Raw genomic sequence first — 14,870 nt, forward strand, 5'->3', positions numbered from 1 at the left:
ATGGTGTCCACTGAAGCATAAAAGTTTTAATTTTTATAAATTCAAATTTATCTGTTTTTGCTTTTGCTGCTTGTGTCATGTCTAAGAGGATTTTTCCTAGGTCAAGGTCATGAAGTTGTATGCTTATACATTCTTCTAAAAGTTTTATAGTTTTAGCTTATTTATTTAGATATTTGATCCATTGTGAGTGAAATTTTGCACATGGTGTGAGATAAGAGTCCACCTTCATTTCTCTTGCACATGGATATCTAGTTGCCTTATAAGCAGATAGGATAGGGATCCCCTACCCAGAGAAAGAGAACCAGGCATGGCTAAATCATTTTGTGATCTAAGCCTGGCCATGATGCTTGTCCTTGAACAGGTCTTAGTAATTCATGATCTTAAGAGGACAGAATAATGCAGAAGTAAATGTCTGTTATCAGACAGGAGAAGTAACAAGAGCAAAGATAATGTATCAGTTATGAAGCTCCCAATTCTGTTTCAAAGATTAGCCTGAAGCACTCAACGACCAGATCAATTGGAACCCAAGGGATGATGATGATGTTGACCTTTCCTGATCCTCATGACTTTAATCAATTAAAACTTAGACTCTGTAGATGGCCTAAGCCCTTTCATGAATATGCATGTACTCTTAGCTTAAAACTTGCTCCTTTTCGCTATTTAAACTCTGAGAAGTCTGATGAAATCTCTTGGACAGGCTCTGTCTGAACTTAATGTGTTCTGAAGTCTATAGGCTAGGAATAGGCTAGCAATATAATTTTTACTGGCACTCTATTTGGTCAGATTTTCCCCTTCATCATTTTCTTCTTTTTTTTCCCCCCTTAGGCATATTTCTCTTCTTCCTTGATTGTGCCTTAAAATTGTAGGTTTAAGGTGTAAGAGAGAATGAGAGTTTGTTTTTTTTTTTGAGTAAAGGTAGATTTGTTTAGAGAGATAAATACTGTATAGAGTGTAGGCTGTTTCAAAAGACAAGAGAAAGGCCGTGAGGTGTGGTGGTTGGGTGCTCAGGTTAAAGTAAAAGTAGGTACACATTCCATAGACAGAGTACAGGCCATCTCCAAAGATGAGGGAGAGAGAGAGGTGGCCATGAGATGTGGAGAGATTAATTTTTAACCACTTTCTGTGAGACTAGCATTTAGGGGGTTCTCTGGTACACTTGAGAGGTATTTCATATCCTTTCTCCTGTTTAGGAGCTTTCAGTCTATTAGAAGAAATTTTAGACCTTTGTTCTAGAGATATGTTGGCTATGTTCATAATGACATAGTGCTATTTAAAATAATTTTTAGGATGATTCAAGATATATTTGAATATATGACTTTAAATGATAATTATAACATTAGAAACCTAAATAAGTAGCCCCTGATTGCCTTTCTCCTTTCTTCAGAGTCCATTTGTGTGAGAAATACACAGAAGTGTTTTTGGATGGTTTTGTTGCTAAGCTTTGCGGTTAACAGCCAGAGTTTCTCCAAAGTATGTCCTTAGGATTACAGTTTTTTTATTTTTGTTTTTTCCTTCTCTCTTCCTTTTCTGCAATATATTTCTTCTCAGTAATGTGTACCTGAGTAAAATAATCAGCTATTTAAGGTACATACACTGTTAACCAACAATGAATAAATCTCAGAATAAAAAGTAGGTGCAAATTAGCTACATAGTTTTTATTGTTTTCCATAGACTTTCCAGTATATTCTTTATAATCTAGGGTCAAAGGCTAGAATATTTTCTCTCAGGTTCCTTGTTAACTAAGATCAAGACCATATTCTAGTTTCATTTTCCAAAATTCCAGGTTAACAGCTCTGAATTAAGTATTTTTGTTTTCCCCCTATGTGGGCATATAGCCCAGAGATCAAATGCTGCTGTTCTATGGGCTTCCACTTGATATAAAGCAGTCTCTACCCTGCACCTCCCCACCTCAGTCGTCCATAGTTTATTTAAAAGATCTCACATTTCCTCACTATCCTCTAGACTGCTAAAATCAAGAGGCTTTTATTTTCTAATTTGGCTTCTACTTTGGAGCCTCTCAAATACTGCCTTTATCACCAACATCAGTGTTATCATTAGCATCTCAGAAATTAAAACCAAACAATGATTTTGCTTTGGGGTTACTCCAGGAAGAAGTCAGCTTGGCTTTTCTTACAGAAATTCTGTTTCTCTTTTACGGCTTTAAGAGGAGCAATTTTTTTTTAAATTAAATTGAACATTCTGCTGTATCCTACCCCTCTTGCTGGTAGAGACCAATAATGAAAGGTTGTGGAATCTGACCCAGTGTAACTTTTAAGCCAGTGTTCTTCCATATCACTCTCTACTCTCACCTCCCAACCCCACAAGGATTTCTTTTGTTTATTTAAGTCTTAGAAGTAATTTCTCCTTGCTAATAATTTTTATGTTTTTTCAGAGGTCTTTGTCTATTATTGTCAAAGGTGAGCTACTATGGTGTAATAGTCCTTGCAAAGTACTTGAAAAAATGTGACAGGTTTTGTTGAAACACAATTTTACAAAGTACTGTTGTTATTGAACTGAACTTGGGTCCTCTTGCCTGAAGCACAGCAAAGCCTACCTACTGACAGTGGGCTGTGTTGAAGGAAAGTACAGTGGTTATTTCAGGGTGGTAAGTAAGGAGAACAGACAGCTCATGCTCAAAAGACCTGAACTCCCCAATAGCTTTCAGGGAAGGAGTTTTTAAAGGCAACATTATGAATGAGCGTTCAGGGTGCCTGATCAGTTTGTGGACATTATTCTGATTGGTTGATGGTGAGGTAACAGAGTGATGTTTTGGGAATGTCAGTCATCAACCTTGTTCCAGCCAGCCTGGGGTCTAGTGCTTGTGATCAGAATGTAGTCACTATCCTCTACCTGGGTTGTGGGGAGTCAGTTTCTGCAGAACAGCTCAAAGATATGTATCAGATTGTTATCTGAATCCCTTTAAGAGGAACCAGGAGTCCTGTGACTGTCCTAATTATTAAGTGCTTGAGTCTGCTCTTTGGAACGCTTGAGAAGGCCTAGGAGACTAAAGCCTTTTTTTCTTTTCTTTTTTTTTTTTTTTTTGACAGAGGACACAGAGGGAATTTTAGACCAAGGAAGGGCCTGTAGTGTCCTGCTCAGTTTCACTGTTGTAACCAGTGTCATCCAACTTTAGGATTCCTGGACATTTAAAAATGACATTTAAAACTGTTAGCAGATTGAGAGATCCCAAATTGGCAAGCCCACCAGAGGTGTGGGTTCTTGCCACTGGCTGTGAAAGAATTCAAAGCAGAGGCAGAGGGACACAGTGAAAAGCTGCTTTATTGCTCAAAGAGGAAGAAGGAAAGAAAGTGCTTGAGTGGGGAGCCATCAGCCAAGATGGCATGTACAGACAGCTCCAGCTCTGGGTTGGGCCATGTGGACTTTTTTATTGGAAGCTTCTGCCATCATGTCCTCCTTCCGGGTGTGCTGGAGCCAATCATCTTTTTATTGTCCCTGTATGGGCTTTTCTGGTTGTTGTCATGGCAATTTTCATCTCATGATGCTGATGGGTGTTTCATTTAATGGGCAAATACATTACAATGAAGGTATAATGAGGCTCAAGGTCCACTGGAAGTCAAATCCTCTGCTGTCTTGGGCCTAATTGGTTCTAGCCTATTCCTGTTTCTTCTCTTTGTGGCCTCCTCCTGAGACTTAGGTAAGAGTAACTTGTTTCTGTTCAAGGGAGGGGCAGCGGTATGATTCTGGGGGTGACACTTGGTAACAAGAAGGAAAGTTGCTTTTAATCAGAATGGTGGCAATCTGCTGGAATGTGTCCCCCAAAAACCATCTCCAAAGGTTCTGCTCAACCATGAAAATTTTAAAGGGAAATGGGAAAGTAATCTCAGTTAATGATTGAGATAGATGATCAGAGTTGCCACCATCCCTCATTGCATGCAGACCTATTATACAAGCTTGTCCTAATCATCAAATGCTTAAGCGTACTCTTTTATGACTCAGGAAGGCCTGGGAGACTTCAGCTTTTCTCTGAGCAAGAGGCAGGGACTTGGGGGTGGGGGCATGCAGGATCCTACTCAGAATCAAAACCATGTAAGACAGGAGGGAAGAGGGCAGGACACAACCATTAAAAGAATGACACAGCAATTGAGGATGGGACATAAACTGATTAGAACCATCTCAGACCAAGATGGCTGAAAATTTGACTTCCAGGAGACCTTGAGCCTCGTTACAGGCTTATTGTAATATGTTAGCATCGTTAAGTGACAAACCCTCAGGCACCATGACAGACTGACCATAAAAGGCCAAAAAGTGGCTGGGGGGACCAATTTCTGGAAATCCCCACCGCTTCCCCAAAATAGGTTGAATAATCCTCCCACTTGTTAGCATGTAAAATTACCTTGCCCCATATAAACTAACTGTCCTCATGATGCAGGAAAACAGATGTGGGACGTGAGGAGGGCCGAGTCTCAGGTCTTGGTTGAGCCCCTGGGATGTGCCCCGCCAAGTGTAGGTCCTTGGCTTTGCTCAGGAAATAGTTCAAGTGGGAGGTGATCTATGGGGAAAACTCACCTTCATGGACTATAATCTCTTTTGAAGCCCCTCAGAAAACACTTCATGCAAAACTCTCCTACATATTCACATTCTACCTTGTTTAAGTTATTTTTGGACATTTCTTATTTCCTTTTCAAGACTGCATGGAAGATTCTGTCTCATATAAAGAGAGAACCCTGTGTTCAACCACTGGGCTTCTCAACTAAAAATAAATTGAGTACCTACAGGTGTGTGCTACATGAGTGCCAAAATTCCTTGTAGGAGTGTTTTCACAGGCATGATTTCTAGGTCAAGAGGGGGAGTGATATACACGTGTCGCCAGAGAATAGGTATGGCAAGTATGAAAAGTCAAGTTATGTAGTTGCATTGTAACCAGGGTTGAAGCTCTGTAACTCTGCCCCATTACTCTAGTTTTATTTGATTAGTTCCACAATGACTATATAACCATCTCCTGAGGAACTTGTTGGAGAGCTTGACCTTAATTTTTGTACATTCTTTTTTTGTATTTAGCACTAATTGTAGAAATCCTATATTTCACATTTTGAAATGGCACTAACACCTCGATCCCCCATCAAGCACTAGGAGACCGCAGTTAGAATGCTAATCGTTAACAAAAGAAAAGCAATAGTATCTTTTTTTTTTTTTTTTCAATTTGGGCACTTCCCTTGTTGCAAAAGGACTAATTTAGACTAGTACATTGTTAAAATTTAAGAGCTTAATTAGTTTTGGGCAGTGTCTGCATTTCTTTAATTTTACCAATAAATCTTAATTAAATCTTTTTAAAAAATCAACATATTTTCTCTCAACCTATAGAAATACAACAGATCTTCCTATTTGGCAGGGATTCTACTGATGAATTTTTTCACTAGGATGCTTAGAAAACAACTCCTTTCAATAAATCTGTTTTATAACTGGAAGTAATACATAGAAGGGTGTGTGTTGGTCCTCTGAGGCCTTTGTGCCCTGCCTGCAAATGTAGGTTCTGGGTGGACTGATCACATGTTTGGGGGCAGGATCTGCCTGCTGTTTGTTCTTACTGACATAACTTGGCCTCTTCCCTAAGAGAGGGGTGGAGATCTTTCACTGTCCTCGCCTTTCAGGCTGGGAACCTTTGAGATCCCAAGCTTTTAAAAATTGATTTTTGAATTCAACAGCTCAGTTTATACAGTAATTTTCTTTAAAAGTTTATCTTGTTTAGGACAGTTTGAAGTTTTGCCTATTAAAATGATTTAGTTTAATTTAAGTCTAGACAGTCTTGGAATTGTGAATTAAGATTCAGACAATGACGTTGTTTTGGTTATTCTCTAAAGTGTCTTCTTCTAGTGCTCCTTTTGACTGTAGTGCAAAGGACTGCTTTTTAGTGCTGGCCCTCCATTGGAAGCAGCTGCCACCCTGTAAGCCTTATTGTTGTCCTGCTGACCTTTGTCATCAGGAATGCCCCTGGAGGAAACAGACTCCTGAATGTTTTTCTTAAGCCTCTGTGAAGCTTGTGACATATCCTTTCAAGATACTTTTGGTTAGTGCCTTAAGTTTACTTTGTTTGTATTTACTTGGAGGCTCCATCTTTTTAGTTTTATCATAAATCTTCGTCAGTGCTGAGTTCCTGGTAGGTGGTAAAAAGAATTGCCCTTTCCCTGTTAGCCTGTTCTGCGGGAAGCCTTTGTGGTTTAGATTCACAGTTTCCCATTGTTGCTAGCTGCAGTCGTCTCCTCCCTCCGTACCCTTCCCTCCCCAGAACTCTAGCTCTTCCCTTGCCCCTCCCCATTCCTGTATCATTTGTCCCACAAATGCCCTTGTGATTGCTGGAGGCCTTTTGCTGGCAGTTGAGTGTGCTGTCTGGTAAGTACCGTGCTTATGGTAAAACTGGGTGGATGTAGGGATATTGGGAACTGGTCAGTCTTTGTGAAGTGTTATTTTTAACAGCGAAAGTTTAAAGTTCGAAATTTAAGTTATAGGACTCTCTTAACTTTCAGGAGACTTCTTTAATGCTGACTGTTGTTTCTGTTCTTCCCCTCTGATTTAATTATTAAGGCTTTGGGAATGTAATTTTTATTATTGGTTTAAAAAAATTCTCATAAATTTTCTTGAGTTCATAGAATTAAAGGCAAGAGTTGTAGGCTTAGTATTTTAAGTTTTCTTCAAATAGATGGTTATTTGTAATTTCTTTATACTTATTTTCAGTATTAACATACTGACAAAAGTAATAATGAAAACAAACTCTTGTTTTGTGGCTAAGCTGGAAAATAGCATTTACTTTCAGAGTCAGAATGATTCTTTTTTCCTCTCAACAGAATGTTGGCAAAATTTAGTAAGATTTTGGCAATGTATTGTCAATTCTGGGAAATGGTTTGCTGAGTACTTGAGGATAACAGATGCTTCTGGGAATTATTTTTGGTAAATTAGATAGATTTGTTCATCATTACCTTCTCCCTTGAGGTGTGAGATTTATCTTTTTCAAAGTAAAATATTTAATATTTGGTGTTCAGATTAAGTCAAATATCATTTTAATTATGGCCTTTCTATTTCCTTGGATTATACATTTTGATTCTTAACCAAGAATCAGTACGTGACTGTATGTGTGTGTTGACACTGAGTGGATAATACTCTGGTATTTCAAGCAGTTATAAAGTTGCGAGCCTTGGGTTCTCTAGAAGTACTGCAAATTAAAAATCATTTTTATGGTAGATGATGTGAGGGAAGACTTGTCCATGGGATTTCATTTCTCAATTGAATCACTTATTCAAGTGATAGGTGTACTTGTCTAATAATGAATTCCTGAGCTCATACTATCTGGCAAGTGTTAGTTCCTACGGTAAGTGCTTTGCATTTACTTCTGATTCCCAGTGCAACCTTGTCAGGTAGGTAGTATTATCCCTCTGGGAAACAGTCATGCACATGTAGAAAGAACATGGGGTTTTCTTTTCTGCAAAATGAGGAAAATAATCTCTACTTGGTAGATTTGTTGTAAGAATTAAAGGGCATACCATGTTTCTGGTGCCTAGGGCAGAGGTGGTGTTCACTAAGTGGTGGCTACTATTATTATAATATAATTTCACAGCTGTGAAAGAGCTGGAGGGCTAAGTAAGTTGCTGAAGGTCTCTCAGTTGTCAGTGGGAGAGCTAGAGTTTGAACTGGCTCAAAACTCATAGTCTGGTAGCATGTTTTTGTCTGAGTATTGCGAAGGCTTTTAGAGTAGATTTCAGTGGATCCCTGCCCATCCCTCCACTCCTGCCCCTATGGGGGAGGGGTTCTTTATAGATGCCCTTCTTTCTTGGTATCTGCTGCCACCTTCCCAGTCATGTGCTTGGTTTCTCACAGTGGAGTTGCTTGTGCCATTCAGTGCCAGTGTTCTTCCAGCAGAAATGAGTCAAGCCAGTGCAGTCAGTGGCTTCCCTTCCTATTTTCCTCTTGTTGATAGAGCTATCATGCTTTCATTATTGTTTGTGCTGAAATAATTTGGGTAGTGGTATGTTTATAATGATTCATAAATAGTGCATCGTTGCAATCAAGCATTTAAATGTAAAAAGTCTTAGTGTTTTAAAAAATCAGGAAAAAAATTCTCCGATTCTAGGTAATTGAAAGGCAACTTCATGGAACTCCTAGTTATCATTTTGCTTTCCTGGGGCCCACTGTAATTGCTATTGATTCTCTTTCCTTTAACTCCTGCTGTTTGGTGCTGGCCATAAAGTAGAGTGTCTTTCTTCTGTAGACCTCTGGGAAACAGAAGGTATGATTTAGGTATGATATGATTTAGGCTGTAGGTTTAGGGAAGAAATAAGGAGATGAACGTTCATGCTTATAACTGAGTTATCTGTAAGTTGAAAAACATGCTTCACAAAACTTATTTCTTCATTTACTCTTTCATTTAACAAGTATTGAGCATCTGCTGTGTGTCAGGCAATGTAACTTTCTACATTGTATTCTAATAAAGTACTCATGTATTGGTTAACTACTGATTAACTAAATTCCTGGGAGGAAGAGATTAAGTCCCAATTGGTGGGAAGCAGTATTTAGAAAATCTTTTGGGAAATGAATTAAATATAAATGACTACTCCTTCCTAATAGGCTGTGACTATATCTATCTATATATATATCTTTATTACTGTAAGTTCCCAGCAGAATGGTTTCTAAAAGCAGGTTTGCTGAGTGGAGTGGATTCCTAGTATTAGGTAGGACTGGGAAGATCGGGATGCGGGGGGATGGGTGATACAGACCCTTGAGCAACATGGGTTTGAACTGCGTGGGTCCACATACATGCAGAGTTTCTTCAAAAAATATACATACTCCTTATTGAGTAAAATTCTGGGCATAAACACAGAACAAATCTTTTTGTGTTTTAAGGGGAGCAATGATAGATGAAGTTGAAAATGTGCGTGTGTTAAGATTGTGGAAAGCCTTTTAAGGCCAAAGAGTGTTGACTATAAGTGTTTTGTCACCGAAGTTTCCTAAGGTAGAGATTGATCAGAGATTGCTTTTGGCAGTATTTTATAGATCGTATTAGAAGAGGAAGAATAGTTTGGAAGTTATTATAATAGTCTAGTGTATAGTCTATAATAATCAAGAAAGCATTATTTTTAGAATACATTTTCCCTCATTTTGATAAGCTTTTGGTTTGTGCTGTCAGTTATAATTTAATCTCATAGGATTTTTATGGTAAGTGTATGTGTTTCTGTGTATAGGAGAGAAAGGGAGAAGGAGAGAGGATGGGTACAGGGGATGCAGTCATCATAATCGTACCTACTATTTATGGAGCTCCTATTTTGTACCTGGCGCTAAGTATTGTAATTTTGTTGGAATACTCTCAATAAATCACATTTATTACAGACAGTAAATAACCTGAAAGTGATAGGGCAGGATTGGAATGCAGATTCATCTTATTTTTATTCATCATAATCATCATCAAAACATTTATGCCTCACTAAATACCAGATACTGGGTTAATGATACATATATACGTTATTTCATTTAATCCTCATAACAATCCTGTGAGGGAGATGTTATTTATTAATCCCATTTTACTGATGACTGATCCCATTTTACCTGAGACTTAAATAACTGATTAAGTTGGTGGAGATGACAGAGTTGCTAGGTGGTGGAGTCCAGACCTGTTCTACCATGGGAACTCTAGGTCCCTATGTTATATAGTTCACATTGTGTTCTCTGGGAGTGGTACCTCCTGGATCTCGACTATGAGCTTGATGTTTCCTGAGGTTATGTAATGTGGTGGGCCCTGTAGAGGCTGCACTTACAACCACTATGTTCTTTCTACTATCATGCTGCCTCCCCTAGAAGTCAGTAATTATCTGTATAGCTCTGCATCTTTATAAGAATTGGCTAAGTAGCTTGCAACTGTCATTTCTTAGTTCTTAACGTTTGTCAGTTATAACAAAGTGAAACATGTCTTCTTGTTTAAATTATTTTTTCCTACTGATTTTAGACAAATTTGTTGTAAATGACAATTTTAAGTTCTTACAAAAGAGAAAAATACAGCTTTCTTACTTTGTCAGCATATAGTTTTTCTTGTACATGACATAATAATTTGAAGCTGCTAAAGTCCAGTTCTCAGGAAATGTTTGAGTTGAGTAACTGTATTCACCAGGGAGTCTGAGATAATCAGCCCATAAAGCAACAAATAACTTAGCATTTTTTATGGTTGTGGATGCTTATCTCCCTGTTTTTAAGCTTGAATCAGAAGCAAATATTGATTCAATAGATACAGTGTTCATTCGAAAAAGCTGTCTGTAATGTCTCAAGCTAGATATGGAGATTTTGGGGACTCTTATTTAAGGAGAAGTTTATTACAATGTTGGAATTAGTTGTTCTAGGTACTTATTCCTTCGAACGTAAAGTTTTCTCTTTAAATTAAGTTTCAACAATTCAATGTCTATTATACTCAACCTTCGTGTGGAATAAAAAGATACCCTTAAGAAACAGATAATGTAGTCCATGTATACAAATAACCTTAATATGGGAGAGGATGGGAATGCTGTAATTAAAGTCCCATGTGCACTGATGTCACAGAGGAAGATGAAGGAAATGAAGAGAATGGAAACATAAGAGGGAGAGGATCTGAGAAGGCTTTTGATGCAGCCGTTCCTCGGAGAGTAGTTATGATTTTTAATAAGTGTGGAGAGGAAAGACATTCCAAGTGGAGGCAATGTTAAAGCCAAGGCACTGAGGAAGGAGAGTACAGAGAGTATTCATTATACAGAAAAGAGTCCAGTTTACTTGGAGTGGAGGATAAGTGAGGGGCACTTAATAGGTGCTCAGTGAAATGTCTGTTTAATGAATGAGTGAGCAGAAGATGTAGTTGGAAAATGGTGGTAAGGTCTAATGATTCTCAGACTTTGTATGGGAGCCAGAACATATTTAATTCAATCTTATAAATTAGTAATTAATTTCAGTAGCAGAATATGGGAATATAAAAATGACAGTCATGAATGTGAGTCAGTAATAGAAAAAAACCTGTCAAAATAGGTCCTATTGACTGCTTTGGCTTTTTTTAGGTTTACTCTTTGTTCATGTTTTTGCCTTGTTAGCACTAGAATAAGTGGACAAGAAAAAATTACGGGAGAAAAACTTGTGAAAAATCCATCCATTAGTTTCCCTTTTGTGAATTAGAAAAATACCATTTTTCTCTAGCCCGAAGAATACCCTTTTCTGGAAGCCTTTGAAGATTTTTGAAAAAAGGCAGTGGCATGGTATTTCAGGAGTCCTCAGGTAGTCATATATATGGGAATGGAGGCCTGGTGGTGAGTCAATAATGTGGTGTAATAGTCCAGAATGGGAGGATCTAAACCTTAGCAGCAGCAACAATGAGAATAGAATGAAAGGAAAGAGAAATCCACATCTAGTCTCTTGTTTCTAAATAGGAAATAATTACCAATTATTAAATGGCTTTTATATTGTTAGGATATTGTGGGTTACTTCTGGTCCAGAGTCTTTTCATTTTATTTTTAGGGAAAATGAGTTTAAATCCCAATTTTAGTTTTACTTTAAGGGAATTATAAATTATAATTTATCTATAAATTATAGATAATTTAGAAAATAGGGAAAGGAGGAAAAAAACAATTCATTACCCTAACAAAACCCCTGTTCTTTTACATTTACTTATCCTTAACCTTATAGATTTAAAACTTTTCTAGTAGTTAATTCTAGATAAATGAAGCTCTGAGAAACAGCCTTCTGAACTAATAAGACTTAACCCATTAACTGTGAAACGTTCAACATGGTAAACTCAGATTTCACATGAAACCTTCATTGAACTCGAAGGTTCCCAGGATCACAAACTATTAGTTCACCTACCTTTTATAAGGATAGATGTTACTCCTACAAATGTCTCTATTCCTTATTGGGCCCAAGCTTCCATCTCCTTCAATGAATTATTTGTAAAATTAAAAAGTTTTTTTTTTTATTTTGAACAAATTTTGGACTTACAGAAAAGTTGCAAAAATAGTAGAGTTTTTGTATATCCCTCATTCAGCTTCCTCTAACATTATCACCTTATATAACCATAGTACAGTGATCAGAACCAGGAAACTAACTTTGGTTCAATGCTTTAAGTTCTGACTTCACCAGTTTGTTCACCTTTTTTTTTTTTTTAAGGAAAAGCCAATATCATAATTTAATCAAAGTTACAGATGTCTGCTGTCTGTCACCAGACTCTGATTCCTAAAGGGAATACTTTTTTTTAAAAAAACACCTTTATTGTGGTATGATTCTTATACAGTAAACTACACATATTTCAAATGTACAACTTGATGAATTTTGATAGATGTATACATCAATGAAACCATTGCCTCAATCAAGATAGCTAACATTTCCATTGCTCCCCAAGAGGTGCAATTTTCGAATTCCCAGTTTATGCCTTCCCACCACCTTTTACCCACTGGTAGCCATAGTTTGTTCTCTATGTCTATGAACCATTGTTCCTTACTGAAGATCCTATCTAGGATCTCACATTGCATTTTAGGTTTTTTTTCTTCCTTAGTCTCCTGCATTCTGTAAAAGTTCCTCAGTCTTTGTTTGTCTTTTGTAACTTTGATGTTTTCAGAGGACGTTAGTTATTTTGTCAAATGTCTCTCAATTTGGATTTGTCTGATTTTTTTTTCTCGTGATTGGACTGTGATTATGTGATTTAGGCAAGAATATCACAGAAATAATGCAGTATCCTTCTCAGTGCATTATTACCATGGGATTCATGATGTTGTGAATATGTGTATGTATTATTGCTAGTGATGTTTTTGACCTGATCACTTGGTTAAGGTGCTTTCTGCCCAGTTTCTCTACAGTAAAGTTATTGTCTTTCCCTATGTGCTTAATAAATATCTTGGTGGAGATACTTTGATACTATATCATTTGCATAAATGTCATGAAATTTGCTGTACATAGAAAGGTATATTATATGACAAATAAAATAAACTATAGTAAAATCCTATGATAATGTTTCCTGCAATGACAGATGGTTGGATATAACACAACTGGCTTCTGACCTCCATCCATTCTCCATTCTCAAATGGGGTAGGATAAAACCCTTATCTTCTAGGGAGGGAGGGGAACATGGAAGGGGGAAGGACCCTAGAAACACTGGTCTGATAGAAACGTTAATTTCCCTTAAAATTATAGAAAATTTATATAGGAATTCAGAAATAGGGGAAATCCCTTTAGGCTTGGGGTGGTCAAAGAACGTTTTACAAAGTTTTTTACAAAGAGGCTAGTTTAATAAGAGGGAAAGAAGAATATTGAGTATCCTAAGTAGTTAAAACAGAGTTAGTAAGATCACATTAATGGGAAAACTTTTTGTTTGGGAAGAAGTTTTATGTAGTAAAATAAAAAGATAAATGTAAAATATAAATTAAGGTCAGATTGTATTATTAAGAATCAGGCAAGAAGTTTGAACATATTCTGCAGGAGGAACCTGGGAAAGTTTTTTTTGTTTTTTTAATTAATCAGTTTAGAATATGCTTTTAAAAACAGTTTTTGGAATCTTTGGTAATCTACATAAAATTATCAAGATTTACATTAAAATACTGAAATCTTTGTGGTATAGAGTTCTGAGTTTTGCTAAATGCATAGAACTAGTGTAACTACCACCATAATCAAGATATGTAACAGTTTCATCACCCTGCTACTGCCCCTTTGTAATCAATCTGTACCCTCACCCACAATTCCTGGCAACCACTGGTCTATTTTGACTTTTCCAAAATGTCATGAAAGTGAAATCATATAGTATATACCCTTTTGGATCTGACTTCTTCAATTTTGCATAATACATTTGAGATTCATCCATATTTTTGTATTTATCAACGTTCATTCCTTTTTATTGTTGAGTTTATTGTATGGATATACAATTTACTAGTTGAAGAATATCTGGGTTATTTCCAGTTTTTGGTGATTATGTGTAAAGCTGCTGTAAACACTTGTGTACCAATTTTTATATGGCATAAACTTTCATTTCTTTTGGGTAAAATACCTAGGAATGGGATTGCTAGGTCATGTGGTTAAAGTATATTTACAATTATATGAAATTGCCAATTGTGTCATTTTGCATTTCTGTCAGCAATTTAGGAGAGTTCCAGTGGCTCTGATTCTTCCTCATTAGCATTTGTTATTGTCAGGTTTTAAATAATTTTTGTTTTTGTTTGTAGCTATTTTAATAGATGTGTAGTATGGTTTTAATTCCATTTCCCTAAAGACTAATAATATTGAATACTTTTTTATATAGTTATTTGTCATCTGTGTATCTTCTTTAATGAAGTGTCTGTTCAAATTTTTTGCCCATTTAAGAAAATTGGATAATTTTTCTTAAGTTTAGAAGATTCTATATATATATTTTAGATACAAGTCATTTATCCATTATGTGATTTGAAAATATTTTCTTCGATCTTTGGATTGTCTTTTCATTCTCTTAACAATGTCTTTTGAAGCATAGAAGTTCTTAATTATGATGAAGTCCAATTCTATAATTCTTTTTTATGGATTGTATTTTGTTGTTGTATCTAAGGAATTTCTGCTTAACCAAAAGTCACGAAATTTTCTTCTGTCTTCTAGAGTTATTATAGTTTTAGATTTTCCACTTAGAAATATGATCCGTTTTGAGGTGTTTTTGTGTGTGTGTGTAACATGTAAGGTATGGGTCAATGTTCAGTTTTTTTTGAATATGTGTATCCAGTTGATCGAACGTCATTTGTTGAAAAGACTGTCCTTTCTCCATTGAGTTGCCTTTGTACTTTTATTAAAAGTCAGTTGACAGTATATGTGTAGGCCTGTTTCTGGGCTCTCTGTTTTGTTCCATTAATCTGTCTTTTTACCAATACCATATGGTGTTGGCTACTGAGTCTTCTAATATTTTTCTTCTGTTT

General features: G+C 36.5%; 1 protein-coding gene across 16 annotated transcripts in view; it reads left to right on the top strand.

Moving 5' to 3' along the window:
- USP54 (ubiquitin specific peptidase 54) overlaps nucleotides 1-14,870 on the top strand; it is a 120,167-nt gene that overhangs the window by 45,696 nt on the left and 59,601 nt on the right. For 7 of the 16 annotated variants that reach the window (XM_010984156.3, XM_031462143.2, XM_031462146.2 and 4 more), the window contains exon 1: nucleotides 6,082-6,348. The exons of 3 other annotated variants lie outside the window; for them this stretch is intronic. The gene's annotated coding sequence lies outside the window, so the exon portion shown is untranslated. Of the gene's footprint in view, nucleotides 1-6,078; nucleotides 6,349-14,870 lie in introns of those variants that run through there. 6 more of the 16 variants (XM_031462144.2, XM_064488048.1, XM_031462149.2 and 3 more) reach the window with 3 other exon arrangements.

Source organism: Camelus dromedarius, chromosome 8, assembly GCF_036321535.1.
Source record: "Camelus dromedarius isolate mCamDro1 chromosome 8, mCamDro1.pat, whole genome shotgun sequence".
NCBI lineage: Eukaryota > Metazoa > Chordata > Mammalia > Artiodactyla > Camelidae > Camelus > Camelus dromedarius.